Source organism: Tympanuchus pallidicinctus, unplaced genomic scaffold (assembly GCF_026119805.1).
Source record: "Tympanuchus pallidicinctus isolate F22 unplaced genomic scaffold, pur_lepc_1.0 scaffold10, whole genome shotgun sequence".
Lineage (NCBI taxonomy): Eukaryota > Metazoa > Chordata > Aves > Galliformes > Phasianidae > Tympanuchus > Tympanuchus pallidicinctus.
Window position 1 is genome coordinate 4,704,748 of NW_026294619.1, and position 17,376 is coordinate 4,722,123.

The following is a 17,376-nucleotide window of genomic DNA, read 5'->3' on the forward strand; positions in this document are numbered from 1 at the left end:
CAGGGCCAAGAAGGATGAAACCAAAGAGCAGGAAATAAGAAAAAGACGTTAGCGATGCATTTTGTCAGACAGTCACCCAAAACACATTTAGAAAAATGGAAAGTTGTCTTCACCGGGACCTGCAACTCCTTTCCTACTCTCCTCAAACTGTCCTTGTGGCACAGGCACTGTAAGAAGCCACAACCTTTTAAGCTGGGACTGACCACAAGAGCACCAGAGTACACAACAGCAGGTTTCTCCCTCAGGATGTTTTCAGTCTAACCAGAAACAGGAAGTCTGCAGAGGTTTTGCAAGAGAGCTTCTGCATTGTGGGATACCCCATCCCAACAGCAGACTCTGCAGCATAGAGTTTTTGGCCTAGAAGGCAATGGTTTGAACCAAGAGATCTGCAATTCATGGTCCATAACATGCCAGCAGTAATGCATCAAAACATCACTGTACATAAAAGAAGTCCAAGGCAATTGTTCTCCACTTTCCCTAGGCATTCAATATCAGGCGTTAGAATGACCAATCTACCATTATTCTACCAAGACACTTCTGTTAAGCCAGAGCTACGCTGGTCTGCTGCTGCTCCAGTTTCTTGTGGGCTGAGTCACTGAGGCTGACTGAGCTGGAGCTCTGCTCTGAGAGACATGAGGGCTGGCGCTGCTGACTGGCGTGATGGTTCCAACGACTGCCCCACCTCAGCTCTCACCCATCTGCACCACTTTTTGTGATGGGGGACTGAGGCATAGGGCTACAAAGGAAGCTGTTTAAGCTTGTGCAATGCACATGCATTGCCTGTGGGCAGTCCGAGCATCTCGACATTTAAACCTCATCCACCTGAAGAGTGTCCATCCGCCCCTATTGCTCACCAGCCCAAGCAGAAGAAGTAATAGGGATTTGTCACATAGGGTCACAGCCTGTGCTTGTGAGGGGACACAATTAGGGAAGAGGCCAGGAAGCACTGACAGGTGGATTTGTTGGCATTTTAATCAAGTGTAGTCATCCAACAATGAAGAGAAACTACAAAAATTCAGATCTGCTCTTCACAAAGGAAAAGCAAGCATTCCCTCCGATCTCTGGGTAAGATGGGAACCATGCAGGCTACTTACTTTCCTGACCCCACCTGCATGCTCTGTGCTGGACAGGAGGCTCCACCAGCTTACAAAGAGCTGTTAGTTCAAGAAGTGAAAGGGCAATAATTCACCTGTCTTCTGAAAAAGCGCAGTTCTGAGCTGTTCAGTCTTGTACCCAAAAGGCTGGAAAACCTCAGCAGACATGGGGCGCTCAGTCTCACTCTGCAGTAGTTTAGAGCCTCTCGCTCTATTTTGTAGCACATACATTCACCTGTAAAATTTCTTCTTTGTGCAAAGCAGAGATGTGTGTGGATTCAGCTACTTGTGCTGGGATTTCTCTCAAAGAATGGTCCTATGTGCATGCATGTGTATTAGAAAAGGAGAAAACAGGACTTATTTGCCAAATCTGCAAGGACCTTTGCACACTCTTCAGATGAACCTGTTTCATTTTTCCCTATGGGAACTACACCAGCAGGGAGGACTGCTGACTCCAGCCCTCACAGCAAACACTTATTGAGATCTTGTCTGTGTTGTGTACAACAGATAAAGTCCTGCAATTGTATTTGGGAAATGGGTGTTTTAGAAAAGTACATAGAACAAAACTCTGTTTATTTGTTAGAGAGTATCACGCACTCAGTGGGGAGCTCACAGCTCTCCCTAATTGTGCTATTTACATTAGCAGGTCCCAAGATGACTCCTATTAGCAAAGGAAGTTATTTCACCTTCATTTCTTTTGGTCACTTAAAATAAACAGCACAAATCGTCCTTGCAAACCTGTGAAATGTTTCTGCTTGAAATCGTCCCCAGAGCCATAGACCTCAATATCCAACCCATTAAAAAAAGGTCTTGTCCATGTATGTGTGGAGATATGCATATATGTTTAAGAGCCTTCCACTAAACATAGGCACATCGAGGCAGTTACTTTCAAAACAGAAGAAAACTAGGTTAAAATCCTACTTGCAAAAGCAACCACATCCTCCTAATGTTTTCAGTGATTATTTTTTAGCACATGGGAAAATAAATTTAATGGCAGATTGCAAATGCATTTATCAAAAAGATAACAGAGTAGCGATGTAGAAGTTAGAACTGGACACCAAGAAAATCTAACAGCTCAGGACACGCCTGGAATTACAGGCGGGCGCGCAGCGTGTGTGGAAGCCTGTTATCCCACTTGCATAACGCTGCAGAGAGGTCAAGAGAGTTTCTTTAAAACAAACAAGAACAAAAAAAAAACCTTTAATAGACCTGAACTGTTTTTCCCACAACACCAGTGAAATCACACTCGGGGTACCTGAATTAGTTGAGGAAGTGCTCAAAGACACAGGATTTCTATTAAATATCTTTTGCCTGCTGGGGCTATTGGGAAAAGCCTAGTGTAATTTTTCAAAGTAAGTATTTGTGGGGGATTTTAGAAAGTTTCATTTGGACACAGCTACCAATCCCTACTCATCCCACTCTGCCCCCAGCACACCAGCGCACTTTCCATTTGCAGTCACCACCAAGAGGACCTGCCAAAGTTAGAGCCCAAGTGGCCAGGAGGCACATAGGCACAAGTCCCTCAGCATCCCACCACAGAGCAGATAACCTCCACCCCAAACTCAAATCGCACCAGAGTTAAAAACCTACAATTGCACAAGAAAAGGACAGAAACTGTGCTCGCAGATCACCCACCCATGCTTTTCTCTGCATCAGCAGCACAACCCCTTCACACAGCACGCACCAAAACGACTCTGCTGAGTCTTGTCTGCAAACTCCCATCTGCTTTTGACAAGAGCTGAAGCAACACAGCTTTTCGCACAGCTCTTCCCTCTCCCCCTCTCCACCACACGCTCCCTGACCAGTTGATGGTAGGGACGAGGCGACATTGCAGACCCAGTTTTCGGGGAAGGTTTAAGCAAAAGTGTCAATGCACCACGGCGCGTACACGCTCTGGGCCCACCATTAAAGCCGCTTGGCCGAGGAGGAAGGTCTGGGAGGGGATGACCCACTCCCGCAGACCCACCTGCGCCACCACAACCCCCTGCCCCACATGGCTGGGGCTGGCGGGATGTCGCTCCTCTCTTGTCAGCTCCTTGGCGCGTCCGCTGACCCCTTCCCAGCATCCCGACAGCAACTTCCCCAACTCCAGCACAAAGCTTCACCAGCACCACCGAGGCGTGAGGAGGGGGGAAGCCCTGTGCCCCACGGCCGCCCCAGCAGCCGCCCCCCAGCCCACTCCCCTCCGCTTCACTCACCGGGGGCTCGGGCCCAGCAGACGGGGGAGGGGGGAACGCGGCCGTGCCCGAAACGGAGGGAAGCAACAAAGAGGCTTAACTCCAGGAGCTGGGAACTTCCAGGCCGGATCTGCGGGGAATTCAGCACACAGAGAGAGAGAGAGAGAGAAAGAGAGAGAAAAATAATAATAATAACGAGAAAAAAAAAGAAAAAGAGAAAAGAGAGAGAAAGGAAAAAGCCTGATCTGGGAAGAAGGGGAGGGGAAGGTGGGGGCCCTGGACTTGGGGTGCCGGCGGAGTTTTGCGCTGGTTATATGCAGAGCGGAGGCGCGGCGGGGAGAGCAGCGCGGGCGGAGGAGGAGGAGGAGGAGGAAAAGAAGGAGGAGGAGGAGGAGGAGGAGGGAAGGGGAGCTGGGGCACGGGGAGCCAGACCCTCCATACGGGTGACAGCTTTTGGATGACTGAACTCCCAAACAATTCCCTTCTCCAGCTACTCCTGCTCCTGAGCGTCCTCCCCTCCCCCTGAGGAGGAGGGAAGAAGAGGAGGAGCCAGAGGAGAGAGAAAATACCAAATAAACTCTCTTACCTAAAAAGCCGGGCAGCAGCCGCCAGCTCTCCCCTCCCCGGCAGTAACAATAACCGGCATCGTCTGACCGTTGCCTACCCCGAACGGCAACCGCCGACACCCGCCGAGCCGCTCGGGCACGGCCACCGCGCTCCTCCCGGCAGGCGGAAGCGGGAAAGTTGGGCCGAAAAGTTTGGTTTGAGCGGCAGGGAGGCCGCGGCGGCCGCTGGGGCAGCGGGGTGGCCTGTGGGATGAGGGCGGCGGGGCTCCCCGGCACGGCGGGGACGTGGCAGCCATGCCTCGCCGTCCCAGCCTGCGGCCGGCTGGGATGGGCAGCGCCAGCGGGCACTGCGGTCGTGGCAGGAGGGAGCGGGATCCTGGGGTCGCTGGGGGCAATGTTTGGGCTGTGAAAGCAGGCTGTAGATAAACACCAGTGGAGGTGTTGTGGGAGGCCTTCTGACTGACCTTGTTGCTCTGTGGGACCAAGCCTGGAAAGGGTTGGAGGAGTAGTGCCAAGCACCTGTTGAGCTTCCCAGGGAAGGGCAGCTTTCCTGTGGTCTGCCAGATCCCAGCAGGCATCTGCTGAAGGGATGTAGAAGCCACCATTCACGCCTGGAGCTTCACAAGCTGGGTGACTTCAGCTGTCCACACTCTTCAGGGAAGATCATCAACACAAAGCCTTGCAGGGCCGTTGTGTCACATCACTTCGTGCCATGCCAGGATCTGCGGGAGAATTACATTCCTTCTCCTGGCTCTGGCGATGGCAAGCAGGGTGGGATCAGACCGGTCCCTGTCATCACTGTGTGCCTCAATTTCCCTGTTAGTGCAAATGGAGTTCAAACACATGCATATCTGCCCCACAGACATAACCAATGGTTGTGAAAGGACCGGAGGTCCTTCACTTGTCTGGCATCACCTACAGGCTCATTCGCTCCAGGAGAGGATATCCCATTTGTGCTGCTTTGGGATTCATGGCAGATGATCTGGATGAGGATGTCAAGACATCTGAAACAAAAATGTAGGCAAAGAAAGAGGGAAAATGATGACTGTGTAGGAGGCAATACTTTGCAGGTGAAATAAGATGAGCATAACTGCTTATTTTAAAAACTGCTGTTTTCCCCCAGAGTGCCGGGGTTAATATTTTATTAAATGAACACAGCTTCTTCCAAAAGAGGTCAGCTATGTGTGATTTAGGCAGCTGGTTTCAAGGAAAGTGACTGACTCCCCCAGTCAGCCCATAAGTACAGCTTCTCTGAAAGTGATGTAAATGAAGAAAAGCAGGACAAGAAGGAGAAGAACTTTTCTCCCAACTATCCCTGGCAGGTCTCTGGAAATCATCTGAGGCATGCATTTTCAAAAGAAGCAATGACACCAATCCCTGAGATTACACCAAACCAACTCCTGCTCACTGCCTCCCCTCAGCCCAAAAGACATACAAATTCCCAAACCCAACAACATACATACTATTAAATTTACCCAAAGGTGCAGAGAAATCCTCAGTCTTTCAAAGCTCTTCAATAAAGTTCAGTTTAAAACAAATCTTCTGCGACTGCAAAGTCAGGCTAGAATCGTTAGCACACTACGGTAAGGTTTCTCACTCCTTTGCCCTGTGCAGAGCACAGATGATAAATGTGATTTGTAGTTTCTAAATCTGAAGTCCTTTAGTCAAAGGAAGTAAAAGAGAAAGATTATCCTCACTTTATTTAAGTTTCAGAGTTATTCCTTTTCATTTGAACCTGTAGGAGGAATCTATACTTCTAGCTCGCTTGTTTCTTGTGACTAAGGATGTTCTAAAGGACTTTTTGGTTGCTTTTTTTTTTTTTAATGTTTTTTTTTTTTTTTCTTTTTGGTTTTGGGTTTCTTTCTTTTATGACAAGGGTACTGAAAATGTCAAAACTGATTTTTCTGCAGGGTTTCTGGAGTTCCAAGGGAATACCTATCAACAGCTTTTCAGCTTGCACCCAAACAGGCACACTTATCAAGTTGAACACAAACTTCCTTCCTCCAGGTTAACTTTGCTGTCTAATTATCTTTTAAAAACCAGTTTCCTAGATTCCAAGATTTTCTTTTAGTTTCTCAGCAGCGCAGTCCTTAGGTGCTAAATCCATATGTAGACACCTCACTAAGTGGTCTAATTTTACAAGTGCTGAGACCTCTAGCACCTGTCTTGTCTGAAAAACGGTGGTTTCCTAATTTAGAGCAGTCGTAAACTGTTCAAAATTAAAACAGGAATTGAATTAGGCCTGACGAGTTTTAGGCTTACAGAGGAAGGAAGAAAGAGAGGAGGAGAAGAATTAAAGCTACCCTTTGTAAAGAACTGCCCTGGGGCTTGTTTAATGGTAGGGAAAAAAAAGGCTGGGATTGCAGCCCTGCAGGGTTACTTTCACCATATATCCCTGTGGAGGAGGAAATGTGGGGTGCAGCAGCACCCTTCATTCCCTGTTCTTCCTTTGAAAAATCTCCTAGAGGTTGGAGCAGCATGATGGCTTGTGCAGCAGTGTCCCCCGTGAACCCCCAGATGAGACAGCAGCAGTCCCGCTTGTGAACATCCACTCTCACTGTGCTGAAGATATTACCTCTGGGCTGGCACCCATTTATTTCAATCCACCCAGCAGAACTGCCCTCAGGGTGCCACTGACCTTGCTGAAGTTCAAAGCAGTGAGAAAGCCCAAACCCTCTCCTTTAGCCCCATTCCCTGAAAACTTTTTCCACAGGCGTGGCTTGCGGGGGGACTCATCCCCCTTGGGAGTTGCCAGAGCATCCTGATCTCAGCCCCAACCCTCTGCAATCCCAGGCAAAATTCCCACTGTTGCTGCCATCATATGCAAAGGCTCCTCCTTGGGGCCGGAGGAGCTCCAGCTGTTTGACATTGTGCAGAGCAAGGCGGGGGGCACTAAGGGACTCCGCATGAAAGGGCGAGCTCAAAGGAAAGCAGACCCTGGCATGTCGGCACGATACTCAGTGGGTAACAGGCTCAGTTAAGTTTGCTCATTCAGCCAGCTAAGAGGGAGAGTTTTCTCATCTGCCCTGCTATGTTTAATTCATCCACACATGCCTTCCAATTACAGATGGAACGATAGAACAGGATGCTGGGGGTGGAGGGAGAGGACAGCCCACAGCCCCCTGAGCTCCCCAAAAACCTGTGACTTGCATGCTGCTGGGGGCTGTTGTCCTGGGGGAGCCCATTGGCACTGCTGGCTCTGAGCTCTTCTACATTTTAGCCCAAACTCAAGCCTCTTTCTTTTCAGAAGCACAAATTGCAGGTGGTGTGTGCACAGAGTGATGCTTCCATGCCAGCCTCTGAGTCAGAAAAAACACCCAGCAAAAATTAATGCAGCATTCCTGCCTTCATCAGGACTCCCAGACTTGCCCCCACATTTTTCTAGCTCTTAACCTTTGCAAAAATGCCATACTGATTGGAAGCATTGTGCTATAGAACTGAAAGCAAGATGGAGAGAACTCTTCTTCACAGAGTGAGCTCACAGCCATGTGACTGCCTTGTTGGAAACTCATAGTGACTCTGGTGAAGGAGGACAGGAGGACAGGGAGGCCATTAGTCTGCACTCCAGGAGCCAGCCGGTCCAAGGGTAACAGGTTCCATTCAAAGTGGGGAAGTGAATGAAAGTCCCTGGTTCAAAGGAGTTTCAGCATGAGTTTTACTTTGTTTACCCTCTTGTAAAGCTATTTGTAACTTCGATAATCCATAGGAAGTGGGATCATTTCTCTCCCGGCATGTCAAATTAAATAAACAAATAAAACCTTGTTTGGTTGGTGAAAAGCTTAGAAAGAAAAGTGTATTTGTACAGGGATTGAGGATCTAAGCATCTTTCAGGAGCAGAAGATTAAGAAGGTAATCAGAGAAACAAAGAAAGAAACAATTCAGTCATCAAAACTCATGAGAGCCAAATTAAAGAAGGGGGTGGGACGGGGTGACAAGAGATAGGGCCTGCCTATATTAGGAAATCTTTGCTGGAGTGAACTAAACCAGCTTGAGGTCAGCTTAGTTTCACTATTAGGGCCCAAGTCAGGGACATAGACTTGGTGTGAGTAGCTCACTGATGTCAGACATAGATATCTCACGTTCGCTGACATACTATTTTCAAATACAAACAATTTCTGGTGTAATCTCAAGGGTAAACTGCAGATAGCTTCCAATCATAGAATCATTAAGGTTGGAAAAGATGACTAATATCATCTAGTCCAATCGTTAACCCATCACCACCATGCCCACTAACCTTATGCCTCCGTGCTACATCTATACAGTTCTTGAACATGTCCAGGAACAGCGACTCCATCACTTCTGTGGACAACCTGTTCCAGTGTTTGACCACTCTTTCTGAGAATAATTTTTTCCTAATATCCATCCTGACCTTCACCACTGTAGCTTGAGGCCATCACCTCTTGTCCTACTTGAGAGAAGAGGCTGATTCCCACCTTGCTACAATCTCCTTTGCCTCATCTGGGAGATGGATTGGCAACAGGGTGGTTTTACAGGTACAATCCCTGTATCAGACACGGCAAAACCAAGAAGAAAGATGTCCCTGTGAAAGTGTTATTCTCCATCTGCACAGTCATGGATATATTGATATAAATGGTATTATATGTGGTTACGGTTGTGCCTACACTCTGGGTGTCACACTGCATGCATATGGGGGACTTTCTTAGGAAAAGTTCTGTTGATAGTTGGTTCATTTACATGAAATATTTGGACAGTTGTGGAACTCTCTGGACGACCTAGCTCAGACCCATTTGTTTCCTTGTCTCAACTTGTTTAGAGATGTGTACTTGTAGACACTGTCCTGTATTTGGGGAATGATTTACAATGCCACTGAGTATTTAAGGTGGAAGACAGAATCTTCAAGAAAAAGTTTTATTAACTGGAAACTATCCAGTGCAATAAGCAAAAACTTCTGTTTGAGTAAGAAGCTCAGACAAACACCCCAAATAAATACCTTTTTTTCCTAAGATCGTATTTTCCTTGGTCAGAACTTAGCAACAATTCTACAGTTTAAAGCTCTTCGTGCAATGAAAGGCAACGCAACCACATTAGCGATCATGACCACAGTGCAGTGCTGACACACTGGATGTGGGAAGTCCTGAGTATGGACACAGAAGCACCATGACCAGCTCATGGAAAATGAGGGGAGCACACCTTCATCTGGGAACCAACAGAAATTGTGAGATATTTGTGTGGTATTGGGTTAGCTGGGTTTTATCTGTTTCCCCTGCTATTCATTTTGCATAGGTTTGTTGGAAAAAGGATTTGGTTTTTTCTCATACTGGATGGACCATTTCTTTTCTCCACGGAGATGCTATGTGGAAACCTGGTGCTACGGTAGTCAATGAGAACCTAATACCCATCACTGCAGACTGTACTATGTTTAGGATTTCACACTCTTTACTTATTCTCTTAATCTGAAGTAAGTCATTTGGGGTTTACAGACATCAACAGTCAAGATAAGGAGGCATCCAAAAGGTGTTTCACGTTAATGCCGAAGGCTGAAAAGATCCCTTTAGTTGTGGTATAGTCCCTGAGTAATTGCAGTGATTTTAAATAGCTACCTGTCATGTCTATCTGCAAGAGAGCTTACATTTTAAGGCATGCAGATCTCCCTTTACATTGCATTCTCTCTTTGTGGCAGTCCAGGTATTCACCTATTATTTACCCATAATCTCTCCTCTTCTACCACTTCCCCACACACCTGTTGCATTTTCATTGCTATAGATTGCTCTGCCTCAGGAAGAGCCCTCCAAGTCCTTATCTTCACTAGGTCGGAAGGCTGTGGATGCCCAGCCTGCCTGTCCCCATGCCCCTACCCTGCCATCATTCTTATCCCCAGCCTGAAAGCTGACAGATTAACCTAACGCAGAACAGACTCACTGTGGCGTGCAGTGCTGATAAAAGGCAGCTCTGATGGGCTCTGTCAGGGATCACAGAGAAACAGCCTGGAAGAAATCCCCAGAAAAATTCTGCAAGCACACAGCCCAGCTTGCAGACCATGGTGGGTCCCGCTAAGGGTTCGGCCAGCCCCCTGAACTGCTCACCATGAATATCTGAGGCGCCATCCTTCATAACCTGACCCTTGTTCATCGTTCCTATTCCTTTTGTCTCATCCTCAGCAGTATCCCAGGGTTTAGACTTGCACACTCTGACTTCCAAGCTTCTTCCTTAAGTGCCTCTCCTGTAGGTTAGTTTGGCTACACATTGCCTGTTTTCAGTATCCCTTTGACTCATTCCCCTCCCAAACACTACTTCTTGTATGAAACTGAACACTGTCACCCTCCTGCAGGCTGCAAGCCTGCAAAGAGCTGCTCTTACAGCTCAGTGCCTCTGTGCACATACACCTGGCTTTGTTCACTTACTAGACTTCGCACACGTGCACTTTCATTGCATTTTATGGAGCAAGAAAGCATTTCTTAGTAACTTTAGAAACCTCATTTTGAAAAGGAATTACAGCAGATACCAATGCTGCAGTGCTCAAGAGCACACAGTTTTCAAGGAGAAGGGCTGGATGAGCTTTAAAAGGTTACACAACTCAGTGTTCCTGATCCTTTTTTAATCCAGAGAACAAACTAACCTTTTGGGGCAGAAAAAAAAACAACTATCAAAAATCCGCAGACTCCTTTGTGGAGCGATACCATGTAGCAGCCAGCACATGCAGCCAAATAAAGATCAGGCAAAGCTTTGAAATTCTGTTGTTGTTGTTTTTTTTTCCTTCCTCCCAGCTGCTTTCATTCACCACCGTTTCATTTGGCTGCATGTGTTAGATATTGCGTGAGGCATGAGTGTGGGGTAACAGACTTGGAGGAGGATGCTGTACTTCACTCACAGACCACCTCCTGAGGTCTCGCAAGCTCCCAGCACCCTCGAGAGCCACGCAACCCCTTCTTGCCATCCCATGGCTCCTCGTGGAAGCAGAATGGCTGTAGTCTTTTCTGTGCAACTGGTGGGTTCCAGTTGGACACAGCCCACCTCATGACTTCTGGCCCTACTACTTCGGATCAGCCCTGCTTACTGTTTCCAGATCTTTGATCCTGTCTGTTGGTCAATGTCACTCTGGGCCCCATTCTGCCTCTGCTTCTTAGGCAAAGGTGCTCTGAGTGCCCGCTGATATAGAGGCAGTGTAACATGAGAAATGTGTGAGGCCCTTTCTTCTCCTGGCCTCCCCTCATAAATCAGTTCTTACAGCAGCACCTGAAGTCATTCTGGCAAGCTCAAAACATGCATTAAGAAGCTTAAGCAGTGAGGCTGGGCAGATGGAATGGCTTCCACAGGTTTTCTGTTCCACACAGCCCTGCAGGCTGCTTGGCCAGGGTCACTGAGTGGTAGGTCTCTGAGTACTCATGAAGGGAGGGCATTAAGCCACCCATGTCTCTTGCAGGAGCTTCAATAACAGTGGATCCCCCTCTCACCTGCGTGGCTTGTGCAGCTCCTTGCCTGTTTCTCTTGGCCACCCAGCACAGAGGAGGGGTTACAGCATGTCTCCAAGACACGAGAAATGTGCCAGTGCCATGTTAGGGATACCTACACCCCAGTAAGACATAGCAAAAGACAGCCCTGAGGTAGCCAGCATCTCCTTATACTGCTGCCTCAGGTGTGTGTCTCTAGGATGTGGAATATCACATTTTCTCATCTGGTGCCAAATCCTTCCTCCTAAGGTGCCTCTAAACCAACAGCCAGCCCCCAGCCCGTGACACCTCCTGAATGCCCACTCACTGCTGCTCGAAAGGCAACAACCTTTCTGTGGGCAAGTGGCTGGGGTTCCTGCAGAGAAGCATGAGATTAGTATCAAACAACGCCTGACCAGTTTTGTTCTTGCTACTCCCATTTCAACCACTGGAAAAATAAATACTTTTCTACCCCAGAGGTATTGATGTCAAAGCCTTTTTTTTAAACACCCTTACAAAGGGTTAATATATTGGGAAAACCCGGAGGCTACCTGTTCTGATAGACAGATCCGGCCAGTGTGATTTGCTGGGCTGGGATTTCCTAAGGACCCCGAAGCAGCTGAATTTCCTCATTGAAACTCAGTGGGAAATGAGGAGGGGGCTCTCCCCTTTCTCGCACACTCGGAGAAGCACTCCTCAGACATCTCTCTCTTCTGCTTGTCACTCTTTGCCCTGTTTGTTTTTTTTTTGCACTTCTCACAGCCCAGACAAGGCAAACAGTCTATTGTTGGTGTGCATCTCTTTCACTGTAAGCTTTGTTTATGTCTTAGCGCAGTGATGCAATATTTGGGTTGAACGCTTCAAGGGGAAATGTTTATAGAACTAAAAAAATATTTCCATTTGATTTGTTTATAGGAAGTTTTTTCTTGTGGTCTTTGGTTTTGAAAAGGCCTTTGCATGTTTTCTTTTCCAACCCCCCCACTCCCCCGATTACTCCTTTGCAGATCTGAAGTCTGGAGCCAAATTCAGCCATGATAACACCATGACTGACTCTTTAAGTATTTCCACCACACTCAGCACTGTGCCATTGGCATATTGTCCTCCTGGCTCTCCAGCCCTTCTCAACATTGCCATCACCCTATGTGCCGATGTTCCCCAAGCATACTGCAAAATGGGGGTCTCCAGCCCTGGACTCTGCAGCAACTCTTTGCTCCTGAATTGTCCCTGCCCAGGGCCAGTCCCTAGGCATGGCAAGCAACACCCCAAGGGAGCATTGGAAGAGTTAAATGGGAACGTCACTGGGAAGGGAAAACAAAAGAGTAATAGGAAAGGCATCTTTGTGTGACTGAAGGCTTAACCGAAACCAGGCCTTCCTCCTCCATCTCAGTCGGGAGCACAGGGGATGCGTGCAGCCAGAGGGTGAGCCTGCTCTGCACACAGTGAGGCATGATCCTGCTCTGCGCATCCCCTGCTGCCATCTCACCAACTTGTCATATGCATCCTTGCTGGCAGGGAAACAACAGAGCACACTGGCTGTACAACCACATCCCGAACTCCTTGAACCAACAAATATCAGCCCCCTGTGCTTCCCCCTACGTGGCCCCATACCTCTGTCACCACCGTTTCGGCTGACAGCCCCTGAGCCCAGGTGCAGATCACTTTCCATGAGCTCACCAACCAGCAGGGCTCCGTTTGGCAGCAACCAGCCTAGGAAAAATTGCTCTGAGGTATGTGTTCAGCTACCTCCAGCTGCTGCCTGCACAGCAATAACATGAGATCACTGTCTCAGAGGACGCCTTGGCTTCCCAGCCCCTGGCCATCAGCAGGTGGCCCTAGAAGGGGAAAAGCCTATGAGCTATGGCATGGGCTATCTGGCGCCCGGGCGATGGGATCGCACCCAGGTGAGTAAATAGAATCCAGGCCTCTCGCCTTGCAGGCTAGCAGCTCTGCAGCATGAGAGAGTGAACAGTGTTTGGTTTCCCCCCTGCTCGACACGCGCCATTTCAGAAAACAGAGTGCCCTTTCTGAGAGCGTGACAGCTCCACTGTAAGTACACTTGCCCTGTCCCTTCAGCTTAGGGCTGAGGCAGTCCAAAAGCCACAGCCTCCTGTGTGTCCATCTACTCGAAGAAAGATGGTGAGGAGCAGGACTGGCCTTTGCCTCTGCTGAGAGCAATACCAGGGATTTCTTCAAAGTTATGTACAAGACTGGAGGAAGGATACTGACACCAATACACTTTGTAGACATGAACTGCTATCTGTGGCTTTTGGGACTACAACATACCTACGGACCATCATGACCAATGTGCTGGTCTGTCTTGGCTCCTCGAGTGTAATAGAGACACCACAGCATCATGCTGTGGGATTTTAGTACACTGAGAGCCAGGTGAAGCAGAGCACTACAGGAAGATGAGGACAAGTTAGGACAAAGTGCACTTACAGGTGTGAGGGAAAGCTAAGAGAATCCTCACTCATAGACTGTGTCAGACTGCTCACCTCTGTGCTGTCTCGGCCTCTTCTTGGACCTCATAACCTCATACTCCTGGCAGGACAGGTCTGTGAGGCACACCAGCCTGGTACAGCAGCTGAGCTCCATGCTTATGGCCACTGTACATCTGGTTGTGTGCTGCTGTCAGTTGCTAGATGGTGGTTCCTAAGAGGGGTAGAACTAGTTTATTTCTTCTGTTTGGCATCTATATCCATTCCTTCTTATTTCTCTCTTCTTCTCCCAACTCATAACCCCCTCCCCCAAAAGCCAAGCTAATGCCTTCCAGATGAGGTGCTAGAAGCTGCTAATTGCGCCCGGATCCGTCCTGATCTGTGCTTCAGTCAGCGAGGCACCTCGCTAATGGATCTGAGACTTGGCAGTGGGCCTGGGACCCGTGTCAAAGGAAATAGATGAGAGAGAAAGAGAGCAGAGCATTAGAGGGAGAGCTGGGAGACCCAGAAAGGAAAACAATCGCTCCTCCTCACAGTGAGGGGCTGAATCCTGATAAGGGTCTGCGGTTCTCCTCAGGAGAGGGGGTTGCAGCAGAGCCGAGCTGCCTTCTCCTTGAGGAAACACACTGCCTGCCCTGCCTGCTGTCTGTCCACTCTGGGGATGACATCTGTCTGTGCAGGCGGAGATGCTGCACACCAGGCTGGAGATGCTGGAGCACCTGGGGGCCCTGGGGATGAAGACCTTCCTATCAATTATGTACCTTAAGTGTTTCTTCTTCAGTGGCTTCTCAGGAAATACCTGAGGTGCAGCCTAGTTTCTAGATGTGCAGACAACACAACGCAAAGAGATTTGAGTAAAGTGCACAAGCACATGGGAGTAGGGATACGGCCTCTCCTGCAGGTCCCTGGTGGCGCTCCATAGCACATTCCTGTAGAGGAAGTGCTAAGGCTGATGACACTGGGACTTTAGTTTCTCAGGAATTCCTCAAAATGTTTGCCATCTCTGCTTTGTCTGGCCAGAGAATCTGAAGGCTGCAGCCCCCCCGGACCTCCATTTCTGCATCACAGCCAGGGGGCTGGGGAAAGTTTGTTACTAAGTCTTCAGAAGTTAACTTGAGAATGGCATGAAGCAGCATCTTTTCTATGCTGCAGGGTCGAGGAGACCACGCTGTTTTTTCTCCAACACGAGATTCCCCTTCAACGCTAAGCCCAGTGTCTTATCTAAAGCATTTATAAAAGAGAGTTTATTACACTCACTTTACAGGTGGAGAAAATGAGGTTCAGAAGCAAAGTAACACTGTGTAGGGCTTTCCATGGGAGAGGACTTGTAGTTCTCAGCTAGTGGCTACCTTCACTGCTAGACCAAGTGTTGAAACCAGAAGAGCCATGAAGACAATGGAGAAGGAATTAAGGTTCAAAGGCAGAACTATACCAGATCAAAAACTACCTGCTGAGGACAGAGAAGGTGCTTAAACCCACACTGGTGATCTGGAGGGATGGGCTCTTGGTCTTAATGAGTTCTCTTCACTGCAAAAAAGCAAACCTACATGAAAGGAAACAGTCAGTGTGCAGCTCGCAGGAGGGCCCTGGAGATGCAGTAAGGCATCTGGTAATGAACTTGATAATCCTGGGAACGACTCTCTGGGTGGAGGAAATGTGCCAGGCTGAACATGGAAACAGGACAACCAGAAGCAACCAACTGCAATGAGAACCCAATGAGTTGGTTGGAACCAGTAAGGAACCATGCTAAATTCCATTTGGCTGTGAGTCCCATTTTCATCAACTTTGCAATTCTTGGCAAAGATCAGAGGGAGTTTCCACGAGACTGTGATTCATTTGGTGAAATCTGATCTTGGCCAGCAGGGAAGGGAAGCAGTCAGACAGACAGACTGACAGAGACACCGCGCAATATGAGTAGAGGCATGGCTGTCAGGCCTCTGCAGAAGGGGCAGAAAGAGACCTGTTCTGTCTGATAGGGATCTCAGTGGGCAATCTGCTGGGGGAAGAGGTAAGGCAGTAGAAGAGCAAATAATTTATAGACATTGTGTATGTTTGTATGTGTCTACAGGCTGATTAGCTCATGTCTCCAAAGCATTTGGAGATGGAAACCAGTTAATTATCATTATTAATTTTTCCCCTTTTGCGGTCCTGGTTATTTTTGGAGATCATTTTAAAAACAATGCACCACCCAGGTGCTGGCTGCCCCAAAGCCTGCTGGAATTTTCAACGTGTCTTTTGCTTCCCTTACACAAAGGACAAAACCCAACAAGAATGATTCCCACTTCTTGAAACAAGGACAAATCAAAGAAAAAAAAAAAAAAGTCAGGGAAAAATAACTTATCCCCAATGGCATGACTGCATCATATGACATATGTCTGCTTCTCTGCCTGTAGGAGACAAAGACATCTTTGCCCATCTCTGCACTTGCCGTGATACCGGGACGCTGTCAGATGGATACTGGGATACACCAAAAACAAAAGCAAAATGACCATACAGCACAAAGAAGTCCTAGATTTAGTTCCTTTCCGATGTGACACCAGCCAGAATACACCGATGGAAATGCTAGCACGCTTCCTCGAGACTCTTTCTAACAGTGGAATTTCAGGCTTCTCTGCACAATAAGACATGCTATTTTCCAAGGCTACTCACATAAAAATTTGGTTTTAAACTTCATCTGCCACTTAATTCCCATTTCCTGGATTCAAGTCAGCTTGGTGATGTGTGAACTTTTCTCCTATCGTTTGTGACCTGGTCACTTGGAGAACAAAGAGAGGAGCTGTGAAGCTCATTGATGTGAATGAGGGTGCTTTGAGATCGAGGACTTGGGGACTGACTGTGCTCTTGCTTGTGCAGCCATTGGTAGTGGCATCAGGCAGTCTCTTCCTCCATGATCACCTGGGCCTGGGTTTTCTTGTCCCCAGCCCCATAGCCACCAGCCTCTCCTGTCTGGCTGTGTCCCACGTCCCAGGTACTTACTTCAGCCCTTAGCCACCTATTCTGGGGTACCTGGGCCCTTTTCAGTACTCTCCAGAAAAAAGTATGTGCTGCAGGACTGGGGCTTCCTAGGCAACTCAGTTGGAGCTCCTGCAAAATGCTGGGAAAGGTCTGGCTGTGGAGCCATCTCTTTCTTTTCACTCCTTGTTGTGTCTTGCTGCCCTAAGCCAGAGCACTCCCTGGACAGCCAGGTGTGATGTTGCAGCCCCAGAACTGAAGATCCAGCAGTATTTCAGTGCTGTGCTAAGGCATTAAGCACTGGGAAACTAGACTACGCTCACCACATTAAAATAAAAGGGATAGCTGAAGACTTCCAGACCATGACAGGTTTGATCTGGCTTGTTTATTTTTTGGCAGGAGGGACCAAAAGAGGCCAGGGTAGGAACTGAGCATGTGTTACATGTGCTGGAGAAAGCACGTCTCCTCCAAGTCAGCTGTCTTCTGTCTGCTTTCACATGTGTCTGTTCAGTCCCACTATGGTGCTGCACTTTGCCTGGTGGGTTGAATGAAGAAACATCTGCACCAGGTCCATTGCAATGTGATTTATGAATCCTCTCTGAGGTCTCATCTTATCCTCCTCCTCTTCCTTTCAGGGACTTGGGGATTTGGTAGTTTTGGGGGTTGTTTTGTTTTTTAAAGAGCACTTCAATTGCATAGAAGGCAGAACCCCTTGATTTACTGTGCTTTGGTTCCAGAAACAAAAGACTTCAGGGGGAAAA

At 48.1% G+C, this 17,376-nt stretch overlaps 1 protein-coding gene across 1 annotated transcript in view; it reads right to left on the bottom strand.

The window, feature by feature from the left end:
* The window catches only part of BOC (BOC cell adhesion associated, oncogene regulated), a 44,406-nt gene extending 40,639 nt beyond the window's left edge, over positions 1-3,767 (bottom strand). Inside the window, exon 1 of the mRNA XM_052704983.1 lies at positions 3,293-3,767. The gene's annotated coding sequence lies outside the window, so the exon portion shown is untranslated. The remainder of the gene's footprint in view (positions 1-3,292) is intronic.
* Between the last annotated feature and the right edge of the window lie 13,609 nt (positions 3,768-17,376).